Raw genomic sequence first — 16,640 nt, forward strand, 5'->3', positions numbered from 1 at the left:
CTTTAATTGGCATAATAATGTCAAAGCAATGGTTGGCATTTATTAACAATACTTTTTTTGTGAAAATTTAAGACAAAGTGGCAGGAGTAACATTACTGGTGAGTTTAAGCGTTTGCCTAGATTTTGACACATTAGTTTCATCACTACCAGACAGCAATTGATCAATCACACATGTGCATAAACCAATATAGAAAGAATATGCATGAAGCTATCAGGTAGTGCTGACAGTTCGTCTTCAGACTGGTTTAAGATTACAGTAAACCATAAGTATTCACTCCCTACCCTCCCAAAGCCACTGTATGTGAATTTCATGATTAAGGAGCAACAGAAGTTGCACCTTATCCCATAGTTACTTGAATCATTTATTGCAATTATAAACATGAAGACCGCTTTAATAAAGAACATGTAAAAGCGTTCAATATCTTTCCTTTTTCAAGAAGATATGTAAAAATAAACTTAAAATGCATTTTTCATTGAAATATAATTTATATAAAAATTGCTTGAAATGAAAGTTCAGGTGTTTTCAGAGGTGATGTAACTCAATTATACAAGAACTACTTCAGAGAAAAATTAGTTTGAAAGCAAGAACCATACTTTAGAGTATCAGTAATCCAAACCAGAAGAAAACACAAATTCACTGAGACATGTGGTGAGATTATTAGCAAGGACAGTAAAATAATAAAAAAAAAAAAGCATATTGAGAGTTAATATCAAAGATATGGCTAAACAAAAGGGGAAGACTTTGGTGAGAAAATGTAAAAGTTGCCAGACAGTGCAATCAGGAATGCCACTAATGCCTAGCACTTGGAGAATTGAATAGGCTGGAACTGTGGGATTATTATTACACAACACCTCCAGGGAGTCCAAGACTCAGTGAGGGAGGGCACCTACTCTACAACTCTTCATTAATGTTAATGCCATCTACTGCCTACCACCACCACTAGTATTTCCACAGATAATCACAAACATCCATGCCACAGCCTTTTGGCTGGAGAGCAGATATGCTAACCGCTCAACTCAGCCAACCAGGCTGGCAAAAGCCTCTCTAAAAATTAGGTTATCCCCCCCCCTTATATTTATTATAGTTCAAAAAACGGATGAGTCTATGGATCTTGAAGTTATGGTGGATAACAATTTGAAGATCAAATTGTAAATACAAACAACTCGGAGGATAATGGTGATGCCGAAACAAACATCAAAATAATGAAATTATTTAGCCTCTCTAGATTCTGAGGGGATAAAAAAACATATAGGAGTGCAAAGAATCATCATCAAATTCTTGCCATGTACCCTCAAGGGGTGTGCAGGATATGACAGTACTACATGAAAAAATTACATCATTACTAACTTCCTATCTACAATTTTCCTCCAAATCAATCTGTTACTTGTCAAGACTCCAACATCATCAGATCTTATATTTCTATCGTCTAAGGCACTTTGTACCGTATCAATCCACCTATATCTTGGTCTTCCTCTGGGTCATTTTCCTGCCAACCGGCAAAGAACACTTGTTTTGCTAATCTTTTCTCTCCCATTCTATTTAAGTGACCATACCACCTGAGATTAGCTCTGCTAATGCATTCCTGGATGCTGACAATGTCAAGTTCTTTCCTAATATCTTCATTTTTAATATGATATTGCCATTGATGCCATCTGTTCACGCCTTTAATCTTTCTCACGACTCTCATATCGGCGGTCTCTAGTCTTTGGTCAAGTGTTTTACTTCTGACCCAGCTCTCAGATCCATAAGTTAAAACTTGTTTGAACACTGTCTTGTATACAGCTAATTTAGTGTTCCAACTAATTTCTCTCTTATTCCATATGAATTTATTCAATTGACTTCCCACAATACCAGCTTTGCTGATTCTGTTGTCTATTTCTATATTTAATTTACCATCTTCAGTAAAAATTGTGCCTAAGTAGCTGAAATGTTTTACTTGTTCCTCAGGTTCTCCATTCACAACACAGTTGACATTTTCAATGATTCTGCCTATTTTCATTGTCTTTGTCTTTTTATTGCTGACTTTCATACCATATCTATTACAACAGCTATTCAATTTAGCAGATAATCTTGCAGACTTATTTAGAAGTATAACATCATCCGCATAAAGCAAAGAGCTGACATTAACATCTCCAATTTTGATATCATGTTTAATACCACTTTCCTTCAAAATGTGATCCATATAGATAATGAATAACAGAGGGGATAATGTACATCCTTGTCTCACACCAGATTTAACATTAAACCATCTTCCTGTACTTCCTTCAATTCTAACTGCTGACTTATAACTCAAATAAAGACTAAGTATTGCTTGATATAATGCCCCATTGACACCGTATAACTGCAGCGTATTGAATAGCTTCTCTCTTGGCACCTTGTCATATGCCTTTTCCAAATTGACAAAACTTAAATACAGATCTTTGTTATATTCCCATGCTTTCTCGACTATTTGTCGTAAAGTGAAGATCTTATCCTGACAGCCTCTATTTGGCCTGAATCCAGCTTGTTCTTCACCAAGCTTCTCTTCCACAATTATTCTCAACCGTTTCTCAAGTATACTTGCATAGATCTTGCCAGGAACACTCAGTAGGGAAATACCTCTGTAATTCTCACATTCAGTTTTATTTCCCTTTTTATATATGGGTACTATGAGAGCTCTACTCCAATCATTGGGAATTCGTCCCTCTGTCCAGGCTTTCTGAACTATGCAATGCAGCCGCTGTAAGACTTTTATACCACCGTACTTCAGCATTTCTGGTCGAATATCATCTACTCCTGCTGCCTTTCCACATTTCAAGCCTTTGGCTTTTTCTACTTCAAGTATGGATATATATGTATTCCTGACTGCATGCCTGGTCAGTATTTTTTATCACTGTGCTGTCATCACTGCTTTTTTCATTTAAAAGTTTTTCAAAGTAATTACTCCATACTTCAAGGATATCTTTTTCTCCTGTTTTCATGTCACCCTTTATCATCTCTAACTCCTTTTACAGCACTCTTTCCTCCATTCATAAGCTTCAACAACCTGCAGAATATTTTGCCACCTTCTTGATATTTATTTTCTATATTCTTGCCAAAGTCCTCCCATGACTTTTGTTTAGCTAGTTTTACACTGTTTAGCTTTCTTACATTTGTCTCTGTATTCTGTAAGAGTAAAAGCTGACTTATTTGCCAGGAACTTTTGATATGCTTTCTTCTTTTCCTTCACTGCCTCTTTAACTTCCTGTGTCAACCAGGGAGTTCTGATTTTTTTATCCTTGCACACAACCTCACCACATGCCTCTCTGGCAGAATCAATTAATGTTTTCTTCAGAGTTTGCCACTGTATCTCCAAGGTTTGATTCCTGTTTTCAAACTCTTTCATTTTCTTTTCAATAATCTTTCTATATTTTAGTCTACAGTTAACATCTGAGAGCTGCTTAACTTATTTGCTTTAAAACTTTCTTACATGTTATTCTTTTCAATATGAAATTCAATTTTATCCTGCTCAAGACTAAATAGTGATCACTTCCAATGTCAAATCCTCTGTACACTCTGGTGTCCTGCACCAGGGAGAAAACATCACTATCAACAATAACATAGTCAATGTGACTTTTCTTATTTCTAGCCTCTTCTCTTCATGTGAATTTGTGCACATTTCCATGTTGGAACATGGTGTTAGTAATAACCAGTCCATGTCCTGAGCAGAAATCCAACAGATATTTGCCATTATTATTAGCTTTGTTCTTTTCTCCAAATTTTCCCAAAATATTTTTGTATGTCTGACAATCATTTCCTACTCTGCTATTTAGATCCCCCACAAGGACCAACTTTTCCTTTTTCGTTGTCAGTTGCTTTTTCTAGAGCGTCAAAAAATTCCTCCACTTCTACCTTAGTAGAACCTTCTGTGGGACCATAGGCACAAATAAGTCTCATTGTCCAGTTCCCCATTCTCATATTTGCCCACATTACTCTACTTGAGACTGATTGCCATTCAAGAAGATTAGCCTCGTATTTTGTGTTGAATACTATGGCTACTCCTTCTTTTCCTTGATTGTCATTGCCTGAATATAACATTTTGTATTTATTGCTCAGAAAGATCTCACCAGTTTCGGTCTTTTTTTTTGTTTCAGTCACCCCTATTATGTCGATCTGGTACTTATCTAATTCCTCAGCTAGCTCCATTTCTTTGCCATTCAGGCTTCTTATGTTGATAGTACCGATCTTTAACTCTGGTAATGTAGAGTTGGTGTTTGTTTTCAGATTTGTTCCCGTAGTTGACTTTTCGCTATTCACCCCGGTTCCCTGGCGAAAACAACGGGGGCCTTGTTTAACCGGGCGACGCCCCAGCCGGCATGAAATTTTGTCATGTTGTACCATCATTTTTTATTTTGGTTTAACCAATAAGAATACAATTTGGTCGGCTAAATCACAAATTGCCAGCCCATCCTTGTTCGTTCAATATCAAAGTAGATACCCAACAGGGTGCACCACGAGAAGGTGAGGATTGGACATTAGGTCAGAAGCCCTGGTCGGTTCTCTGCATTCCTTTAAAGGCTATGTGGAGGTCTCCTCTCAGTTATACAGCTTTGACCCTTAAGCACCCCAAAGAAGAGTTACAAAAATGTCACTGGGATTAGAGAAGATAACACGATGAGGACATATAAAAATATGTGGATTGCAGACACTGATAAAGAGGTGATATAATAATGGCCTATGAACTTCTGAAAGGGTGTTACAAGATATCAGCTGAATTTTTTTCATTATATGGAGGGGATCAGGGAGTGTCTCTGTGGCAGTTAAGTTTGTGTACAATTAAAGAAGTGAGAGCTAGATTTTGTTCATAGAAATCTAGCTGCTCTGTGAGAAACTAGTTGCCAGTTGAAGTAGTGGATGCATCTTGTGTGAATGAGTTTGAGAAGGTATGACAGCTGGTGTGGGTGATGGTCTCCCTGAAAGTCTAATGATAATATAAGAGGTTATTGAAAAAATATTAGAAATGGAGGAATAAGTGCTATAAAAATCTATCGGAGATCATATAAAAATTGAAGATAACTGGATGTCTGCAGTAATTCTTTTGAAAGATTGTTAAATGAAATGGGTAGTAATGGAAATTACTACCCATTTCATTTAACAATCTTAGTTGAAAATACATGTTGAAAAGCAGAACAAGATGATATTCAATTAGAAATACTCAAAGATGGAGGTAAATTCCAGTGGCTGCACTAGAAAGCACCATGTGAAGGTACAATAACAGATGGAGTAATGCACTCCTAGTACCCATCTATATAAAAAGAAAATGTGAGAATTAAGAGGAATTTCCTTGCTGAATGTTTCAGCTAAAATTTATGCAAGCAGACTTTAGAAGAACCTATTGTAGAAAAAAAAACTTGAAGAACATGCTGATTTGAGCAAAATAGGGGTAAGATCAGATTTTCACTTTAAGATAGTTTAAAATCATTGAAATATAACGAGATCTGTATTTCATTGGTCTGTAGTTTCGTAGATCTGCTAACAGCATGTAACAAGGTTCAGTCAGAGCAAAACCATATAAACCCATTTACCATATAAATTGTTTAAAACAATTTATATGGTAAATGGGGCATTATATCGAGCAATACATATTTAAGTTGCAAGTTAAAAATGAAATGAAGATGGGTAGATGTAAAATCGAGAGTAATAGGATACATGCGATTTCCACTCAGATTCATCATCTATATGGATTACATTATGAAAGAAAGAGTGGCATCACACCTGATATCAAAATTGGAAATATTCAACTTAGTTCTTTACTTTATGCTTGTAGTGTTAATACATTATAAGATATACTAGATCCAGTGCAAGTTTTCAGCATTTTCTATGAGTAGAATGAATAACTACTCTAACATACTGTTTATAAAAATCACAAAAATAGACAGGAACCTGGAAAATATATCAAAAACTACATCCTCAATAGAGAACCTACAGAAAAATAAAATATCTGCTATTTAGGCACATGAAGAATACAGAACAGCCACACATTCACTCCTTTTCAACGACGCGAAGTTTCATGCTCAATCTATTGTGAACTTAGTTTTCGTGGGTTTGCTTTTGTATGAAACATTCACTAATGAAGTTTTTCATTTTTTTTTCTTCAATACCTTATGATGAGGTTAGCAATTCAGATTAATCATACTGAATAAATTCATTTTTACTAATAAAAATTGCTCACAGACAAAGTATGCACATTTGTATGTATTTAGTTCAAGTAGTTGATTGAATGTAAGCAGAGAATTTATTTTTGTTTGTTTGCATAGCTTTTCATTTCTATGTTGCTGAAACAATATATTTTGCTATCATCACAAGATGAGATGATTAAAAGATTTGTTATTTAAGTGGAAACAAATATGCCAAATGTGGTGGACTTGGAAAAAAAAAAAAACACCATGCATTTCTATTTAACACATTCACTGCCAACTATGAGTACCTGTAGTTGGCAGTCTATACCAGGACACCCACTAAATGTAATCTCTTACAGTATGTTTTGTACTGATAATATATTGCTTTGAAATACATTTATTTCAAATGAGATAGGGCATACATAGTAACTAGTAAAATCACATTAAATACTTTTTGTAAGTGAATAAATGAATTTAAAAATTGCAATAGCAGGGCTGTACTAACATGATTGCAGAGGTTGGGTGTTTATTGTGTTATAAATGGTTATAAAATCCATAATTTCAAAAATGAACATCAACAGACAGTTGACAAATTTTTTTTAGATATAAATTAGTCAAAATACATCTCAGCATGAGATATCTCATAGATGGTATATATAAATGGTATTTATCCATATATCATGGATAAAGAAAAGTACCAAGAAATTATATACTTGGTTTAATCCTTTATCCAAGTGTAAGCAAACAAAGTTTGCATCTGAAATATAATCAGGACTAGGGCAACTCATATATAAAAGCTAATGACTTCACATTACTTGCCTTAGTATCCCATTATGCAAAGCACATATCCTTATGGGTATGTATAATGCTCTAGTCCTGCCTATATTTCAAGTGCAAACTTTGTGTGTTTACATTTGGATAAAGGATTAAACCAAGTATATAATTTCTTGATATCTTTAATTTATCCATATATCAATTATGAAATAATTCTATGCTTGTTCCTTAACCAGCAATACAATCACTTCACTAAAGAAAGTGTTCTAGTTACAGTGAAAAACAAAGTATCAACAATGATATATATATTTTTGAAGAGAATATACTAACAACCTACTGCCATAGTAACAAGTTTACACATTAAGTCAATGTGTTTATTTATTTTATGGCATGTAGAATCGGTGTTTTACATCAAAATACTTGTAATTAAATTTAACTTAGTTTTAACGTAAAAACCATGCCTCTGTCATTCTGAATGATTCTTTTTAAGGCATTCCATTCCAAAAGAAAAATTGCAATGATGCATATATAATAAATGAACACCCACTATATTTGAAAGAGAAAGTAACTATTACTTAGTCTAGAGCAAGATGAAAATGATGATCCTATTTAAACAAAAAAATGTAATGAACGCTCTAAGCTGATAATTGAGTTTTAAAACAAATAATTGACCCAGATATTGAAACATGCAGTCTAGATGTGTACACTTCGACATATCATTAGCTTTTTGCTATCTTTTTTAATGTTGTAATAGCCATAAATTTCTTCTAAAATTTATTTCTGTGGACTACTACTGTAACTCCACACTGAACACACGAAGTCAAGTAGCAAGCAGTCTATGAAAAAAAAAAAAGGAAAATTCTTGAGTAAGCATATATTCTTAGACAATATATAAAAGAGGAAAGTTTTGCACATGGATAGATAGAATCATGGGAAGGAGAGAATACCACAAAAGAAATTGATCATAACAGTGATACAAAATCAGGTTAAGAAGTTGACAAAACACTTATCCATTCAGGAATTATATCAGTTTAGAGATAGAAAAGCCAGCAGAAACCTAAAAATGTATAAGGTACCTGGAGAATAACATTCAAACTGAATTGCATAAATATATAGTGTATAAAAGTTTTACAGCAGTTTTAAGGTTTGGTCAGACGGTTGAATCCCCAATGACAAGAGTGGAGCTTTTGTTATTTATCCATTTATGATGGATAAATAATCCATCATAAATGGATGGGAGGCAGAATAATGTGAAAATTAAGGAAGAATTTAAAAATGAATGTTCCAGGAACTGATTTATGTAAGCACATGCATCCAGTAATAACAATATAAAGGTAAACATGGTGTAGCTACTTTTGCATAATTCAAATTCCTGATAACTGGAATAGAGCTCTCAGGGTACCCATTTATCAAAAAAGGGAATAAAGCTGAATGTGAGAATTACAGGAGTTTCTCTACTATGTGTTCCAGTTAAGAATCATGCATGCATACTTGAAAAGAGGTTGAGAAAAATTATGGAAGAGAAACAGAGAAGAACAAGTTAAGTTCAGGCCAAATACAGGCTGTCAAGATCTGATCTGATCAGATTTTCACTTTAAGACATAGAGCTGAAAAATCTTGGGAATAATAACAAGGATCTATACTTAAGTTTTGTAGATCATGACAAGGTATCCAGAGAAAAGCTCTTCTAATCACTGCAATTATATGGAACGCTATACATTGTCTCTAAGTAAGCTGTCATTCAGCAGTTAGAATTGAAGGAAATCCAGGAAGATGATTTGATGTAAAATCAGAGATAACACAAGGATGCACAATTATGTCCACTCTTATTCTGGCATGAAAATCAAGTAAAAGATTAAAACTGTGAAAATAGGCAGGAGCACAAAAAACTTCAGCTGCATTCAGAATGGAGATCCTAAAGAACAAATAAAATATATCAGCTATTTAGGCACAGTTTTTTAGTGAAGATAGCAAGTTAAATCTGCATAAATTTATATGGAATTGAGAAATTAGCAATAAACACCCTCTGCCCAAAAAGAAACTGAACTTTTCAAAAATAGAAGAAACTAGTAGCGTCTTTCTCCACGTAATGGAGAAACCCGACATTTCTTTTTCAGAGGTACAGCTGTTCCACAGACTGGCCAGTAAACAGCATACTGGAACAAACGCAACGGTTATGCTTTAGGAGACTTTCAGGTAAGCTAGAAAATAATCTTGCTGCCATGCTAGTATGCATGAACAAGATCTAGTAGTGGTATATGAAGAACATTTGTATCTGTATACTTGCTTGTATACCATGTAACAGAATTTCTAAGAATCTCCTTTTTTTTTTTTCAAATGTGATTTGGCTAAAAATCTCAGTCCTAATCTGCCATATTTATTTGTTCTTACCATTCTCTTAATGGCATCAACCATTCTGAACTTTTTTTGATATCCTTTCTTAAAACAATGACTTTTCTAGTCCAACTTTCCTAATAGTCAGGAAAGTTAGAGATCATCTTCTGTGGAGATTTTAACATTTACAACTCCAATTGGCTCTTCTTTTCAAACTACACAGATCACTTCCTCTCTAGTGACCCCCCCCCCTCAAGTATACTGTGGATGCTGTTTAATACAAACCACAATCTGGTGGTGATTTCTTCTCTCATTGTCCAAATACTTCCTCACTGGTGTGTTCCTGCTAAGCATAATAAGTATACTGTTGTCATCAAGGCAATTCAGATCACCAAGTGTTTATTTCTGCTCCCAAGAAACAGCACCCATGCAGTCAGTCATGTTTACCTACATCCTGTCAGCCAAGTGAGATGGCTTTGACTTCCATGTCTCATTTTCTTGATTGGATTATTCTTTCAAGTTTTCTAATCCAAACATAACAGTGAAGTAATTCTTCTTAGTGATGAAATATTTATTTCCCATTTCACTTTAAATTCTTATCCCTTAATTTAAGTTTTGACTGCAATTGATTTACATCAAAATCTCCCTCTTCTGTTTAAAAGTCTGAAATAGTTACAATCAAATTACCACCACATCCAAACTAAGGGCTAAAACCAGGAAAATTTCATCATGTTCAAAATAGTAATTATGCTTATCTGGTCTCTTGCCAGAGCTACTGGCAACAACTTGTGTGACCACAGTTCCATCTCTTTCATTTGAATGGTTCTATTGCATCATTATCAAACAAACCTGATCTCCTGACTCCATATTTTTTCTCTGATTCTTAGATAGACAAAAGAGTAAGTGTATTTACCAAGATTCATCTAATTTACAGATGATCTTGGTAAAAACCCTTGCAACATTCAATGTCCACTTTGATTTTTTTTTCCCCCAGAATGAGGTCAGGAGAATCTTGTCCAAACAGAATACCAAAAGTCTTCAGGTCCTGATGGCATTTCTTGAACTGTACTGAAATACTGTTCTCATCTTTGGGATGCTACCATCCCAAAGATGAGAACATAACTTAAGAGCTCCATAAAAATACTTGTTAGTATAAAAGAAAGTAATTAGGCTGAATCAGAAATCAGTAATTAATTACTCATATCTCACTATTTCACTCTACTCTCTTTTACATGGACATTGAGTTTCTGCTGTTTGCATTTTTTACAAATATTTCCATGAACAGTGTTAATCAGAATTGGCATCAATAATTTTCCACTCCCTTCTAAATCTATTAAAACATCCACAGCAACTATTCCACACTTCTTCACAGAACAAATTTTTTTCTTCATCTTCAATCGTTTTTTTTGGAAGTCTTCCTTCTTATCTACACTTCTTCTTTCTTCCCATCCATGGTACATACTATAGACTGAGCAACCTCTAGCACACAGAATTAACAAAAAAAAAAAAAAATTTTAACCTTCTGCCAGGAGATGTAAGGTTTACCAAGAATAGCAACAGCATTAATTACTTTAAAGTATTCCACAATGAATTCACGATTTTCAGGAAAAAACTGCAGCACCCAGAGGAAAACCAACCTTTTGAACCACATTTGGCCATTACCATTGCAGCAGCTGACCCATGCGATTCCACTTCCTGAATTTTTCAATCTAACAGGATAGCACGTGCTTCCTCACATTTATAACATCTCTCTATTTAAAAAAACATCAATCTTTACACACAACATTGTTACTTCTTGCATACTTATATTCACATATTATAAAACAACTCATTAAAATTTAGTAGTAATAATTAATATTCATAATGTCTATAAAGAGCTCATTAATTTTTGATTACTTAACTGACCTAATTACATGGTAGGAGACATTTTCCAAGAATAATCCACCTTGCCGCTGATACGATCAAAACATTTTTTTTAATTACTTACATACACCGACACTATTTTTTTTAACTTATCCTCTCCATAAAATTTCTATTTCATTCTTAAAGCTATTCGCACTACCTGCTTCTACAACAGCTGAGGAAGGTCATTTCATAAATTTTCCCCCTAAAACCATTAAAAAGAGCCTATTTAGAATTACTTTTCTTCTTCATTGTTTCTTACCATATCTCCACCAGCTCAGACTCAGACAATTGTAACAAAGACTGTGTGTCAACATTATAAATGATATTGAACTAATTTACTGACTTAGTCCCCTCTCCTTCCATTTTTAGTTTAACACAAGAAAATGAAGTTAGCCAATAAAGTCTCAACATTCTTCCTAATTAAATCTCCCACCATACTAAGTGAACCAACTGTGTATGACTTCAATTCTTTCAGTTATATCCACTTGAAAGGTGAGAGTCATAATCCAAGACTAGCCCCATCAAACTTCTATAAAAAATCACAACTTCTTGCCTCCAGCAAGTGATTTTTTTAAAATTAAACAAAAATCCACCATGCATTTCTAGTTGTCTTAGCAATATGATTTATATTTCTTACGCATCCCATTCAGTTTGTGACCATTTATGTAACTCCCACGCACAGAAGTCTGCAGTATATATAATAATAGTATTCTGAGGTAACTAATGGTTAAATACTCTGGAAATCCTAGTCTAGACACCATGTTAGAAGCTTAATGGAGTAAAACAGCACTGAGAAAGGAGTAAAAATAATATTTAACCACCCAACCAGCCATTATGGATAAAATACGCATCCTCGTATACTTCATATCCATCATATATTTCAATGTAATATTAATGGTATTAGAATTTTAATATGCACTTTGCATCCATGATAACCTTGATGTCTATAGACGTCTTGGCGAGTAGCGTGGTTAATTCTTCTAGTATTTCATCTTGGGCACTGAAACATCATCAGGGAGTACAATATGAGATTTGTCACACACGTATACAGGCAACACAAAACTAAGTGAAACACATGGATGAAAGAATTGAGTCCTAACTAGGTGAGGTGCTCTCTGTGAGGCTTGTTGGCAACCTAGGAAGTAAACTGAGATTTTGAAGTATTAGTGTTTCCCATATTTTGGGAAGTTTTATGCAGCCATATTTATTCAAATTAGGCTGCTTTTTGAGAGCAGCTACAGATTCTAAAAACAGTCTTTCTCCAATTGATTTTATCAGATGTATCCAAAGCATGGCCCGCAAGGCACAATTGACCATAGTCACGACGACAGATGTAGTTTTTATGTTCATCCATGCAGATGGTGGGTGATCTTCCTGTCTGTCCATAGTAGGCCAACTTGTAGGAATGGCAAACTCTCTATACAGCAGGAAGAGAGAGAGAGAGAGAGGAAGGAAGGATTAGGTCCATAGCAGAACAGATAAAGGTGGTAATTCAAGTAGGGACTTGAAGGCTGTGCAGAGGTTGTATTTCTTTAAGATTTAGCTATTTTTTGTGCAATGCTTTGGACAGAGGGGACGATGATAGCATTACTAAAATCCCTCTGAAGAGAAGGACAAGAATTAGAGGAAGGATTGATCATTTGATACTGTGGGAACTTCAACTATTAGATAAGGTGTGGTGTAAGTTCTGCTGCAAGAGAGGCCTCATTGGAACAAAGGTTATAGGCTCTGCTGGTTAGTATTTTAATGATATCATATGGTTACGAAGGAGTGGCGAGAAGAGTTTGCGAATGTATCGACTTGTTTGAGTCATTAACATATAATCAATGAATACAACAGAAAAAGGGATATCATTCTGATCAAAAAATTAAGAAGTGTGCTTAAAAAGTTTCTTTCTGGCCTGAAATCACACACAAAAAAACTAAAACCCTTCACTCCCAACCCCCCAGATATATGATTTACCAAACATCCACAGACCTATAGTAAATGCTACTGATCTTCACATTTATTTTTTTATTTCTTACATCTGTGTTTTTTCTACATATCATGCTTATCAGCCACCTTTCCAGATCGCTGTTCTTTCTGAACTTTTTTCTTATGGCTAATTTATTTAAAAACGTGGTGTTTAATCCAACCAACTCTGGCTATATTTTTGCATTGGATTCCTGTTATAAATTTAAACATTTGATTATGAAAAATCCTTCATGTCTTATCTTTCCAGATATGCTAAAAAACTTGTGCTCCCAAATTAACACCCATCCTGCATTGCCTATATAAGCTGCCATGCTCATCTAACATCTACCCAATAGTACAGAAGTGAAACTTTATCCGATCTATCTCCAAAAAAGGAAATAAAAGTAAACCATCAAACTTTTGCCAAATTGTCCTCACTTCAAACTCCCAAAAGTGATGGAGGAGGTCAGTTATCAACACCAGCTTGTTTACTATGTGGAATCCAATCAGATAATTAGTAACAATATGGGTTCCATCAGTCTTGTTCAATAGCAGACCTGCTCAATAACCTTACAAAACCTATGGACACAAGCCAAAGAAAGATTTAGAGTAACTCATGCATGATTAATCTTGACACTTTCAGGACATGGTCTTCCCCTTGCTTGTTTTGACTGGACTGCTAACTTCCTTTCATTAGATTTCATTAATAGATTAACAATACTGAACCCCTTGATTTTACCCCTTATTCACGCTCTTCCTCGTGATCATCAACGGTGCTCTCTCTCTCACTTCAAATCCAATTTATAGCTTTGCTGATAACAATACTCTCCATCCATTTTCTTCATTCCAGAAACTGGCAGTACTCAAATGACTGAAGCTTCAAGATCTTAACCAATGTTTTAAAAAAAACCTGATCTCTTCGCCAGTCTCAAGTGGGGTGAAGATAATCTAGCTAATTTCAATGCTACTGAAACATAATCCTCTTATTACCCAGAAGAAAGATACTTCACTCTCCCCCCTCTTACTTATGATAATGTTTTGATCTCTAGTAAAGATCACTTTTCTCCTCTTAGGTTGACTTTCACATCTAGTTTATCCTGGCATAAACATAATACCCATAACTTCCTCAAGCCTCAAAAAAAAACCCGATTTTTTTTTCCCATTCAAAACAACACTTCTCTGCTGTTCAATTCCTAACACGTCATAAATCCCAAATCTGACCAACCTTAGAGAATATTCTTAGTGAGATTTTTGGGTATACCACCCCAAATGTGGATTATAGAGAAGAGTGTAACCTGCTTAATAAACGATCCCTCTCTCAGAGACTCCCTCCAGCCACTTGCTCATATGTACTTTGTTTCTAGCATTATCCTTTATTTTATTTTATTTTTTAAAATAGATACTTCCAAGGGCACTGCTCCACCAAACTGGTCATTACTATTCATCTGATTTTCTCATGTAAAAACACGAGCACTCGTTGGTCAATATCCATACATAGTTCAACTCCAAACTCATAGAATCCACTATCTTTCTTCATTTCACCTGCCTGTGCTTTGAAACAGTCTTCCCTGTACTCTTTTCTCAAGCAATACATCCATCCCCAAGTTTCTAAGCAACACATTAATAGATTCCTTTTTCTCTTTAATCAGATGTCCTCACACATTATAGAGGTTTTGTGACTAGGATTAATATTAAAAAAAGTAATTGCTATGACTAATTCTTAATTCTTCTGATTTCAGGTATTTACTCTGACTATATGCTTGTAAAAATAATCATAATTTTAAATTATGAATATTTTTACAAATTGTTTTTGTTAGTATATTATTAGTTTTGGTTTCATAACATGTATATCGGCACTTGCAATGTGCCCATTATTATTATTGTTTCAAAAGGAAATGTAAAGCATTTGAGAAATTGATGTACTTACTAGATTTTGATAGTTGTATTACTTTAAATTTTTTCATTGTAATTTAAAATTATTAAGTGTGTTTTGAAAAGACATTCTCATTACGCTAACAGAGACAACGTGTCTGCCATTACATGTAGTGCACATGCTCGCCTAAGAGTTTGATGCGTGATTGACAGCTGACAGAGAGCACGTCGAAAAAAAACATTAGCTCTCTAATGGAAGTTTAAGACTTCCATTAGAGAGCTAATGGAAGTTTAAGAATGCACACTGGAGAAATTTTGTTCACAGGAAGTTTTTAAGTTTTACATGACAGTCGGAAGAATATTAATACAAGATTCCAAAAAGGAATTGTAGAACTGTCAGTCTTTAAACTGAAGGAGTTGAAACTATCAATAAGTATTTAGCAAATAAAAGACGATACTGCAGTCGACGTTCTAACTGAATGTTCGAGGAAACGCTGATTGGAAAGTTTCATCCATCTTAAGTATGCCGAATCTATTTGTTATTTTTACAGGAAAAGGCAATGGAATTAGCTCAACTTAGATATACTGTTTATGAGGCAGTAGAAGAAACTTTTTTTTTCCTCTGGTACAGTAAATTGTGCATCAAATAGAACTACAAGAGGTAAGAATATTTATGTCAGTGAGATGGGAGGAATAATATTGTGTGCTGTAATAAGGGGGAAACAAAAAGGATCCTATGAAAAAGATGACAAAAATTTTATATTTTTGTCTTCAAAGAAACTGACTATGAACATTTTGTTATTGTGAAAACAAGGTGTTTAGTCTGGTCGACGTGATTAAGTATATGTTAAACAATTCAGTAACAGAATAAGTCAGAGAATGGGTGATTTTAATATTTCTGGATAAGAAAATTTCTAAAGTGTAGATTTATTTTAGAAGGCCTTGGACAGTATTTTGTAGTTATGTAATTTTATTTAAAATGTATATATTGTTTTAGTTTCATTAAATGTATGTATTTTTCTTATTTTGTCTCGAGTCAGTGATTTTCCCATATTCTAAAAGAAATAGTTAAAAGTCATTGCACCAATCGGAATTGAACCCTTGTGCAATAATAAACACTCCGAGTATTAAAAATTCTTTACAGAGATTAATAACTAAAAAAATCTCTTTACACACTCTCTAGTGGATTCATGAATGTTCCTTCAAAAACTGCTACCTATTCTATTTACTGCTCACTTACCTAGTCAATACCAGCACATTATAACTGTCTGTTATTAATTAATACCTTACATAATAATCCCATCACAAGTTTTTCCACTCTGGTCCTCCAAGTTAGGGATTTTGCATAAGGCTGGTTACCTTATCAAGTAAAAAAAATTTATATAACTCAGACACTAAAACTAGAAAATTCATCGGATCGAAACAACGGAAAACTACCAAGTAAGAATAAAGATAAAATCTCAGACATTTTAAAAATAACTACATGGAAAGTGTGAAGTATAATAACAAAGGAATTAGAATTAGTAAAACAACTAAAAACATTAATATAGTCAAGATAACAAAAACAAAAAACAAATTAAAGGGAACAAAAGCTATTAATGGTTTTACTACTATATAGCGGAGTGGACCAACATATCAGAGCTTCTAGTGGTGTGGCCATTTTA

The 16,640-nt window shown here is 34.2% G+C and overlaps 1 protein-coding gene across 2 annotated transcripts in view; it reads right to left on the reverse strand.

Moving 5' to 3' along the window:
* LOC150103080 (nudC domain-containing protein 3) overlaps positions 1-16,640 on the reverse strand; it is a 116,968-nt gene that overhangs the window by 664 nt on the left and 99,664 nt on the right. The window lies entirely within an intron of this gene.

Source organism: Typopeltis vanoorti, chromosome 9, assembly GCF_054136105.1.
Source record: "Typopeltis vanoorti isolate ZY-2024b chromosome 9, IOZ_Tvanoo_1.0, whole genome shotgun sequence".
NCBI classification, from domain to species: Eukaryota; Metazoa; Arthropoda; class Arachnida; order Uropygi; family Thelyphonidae; genus Typopeltis; species Typopeltis vanoorti.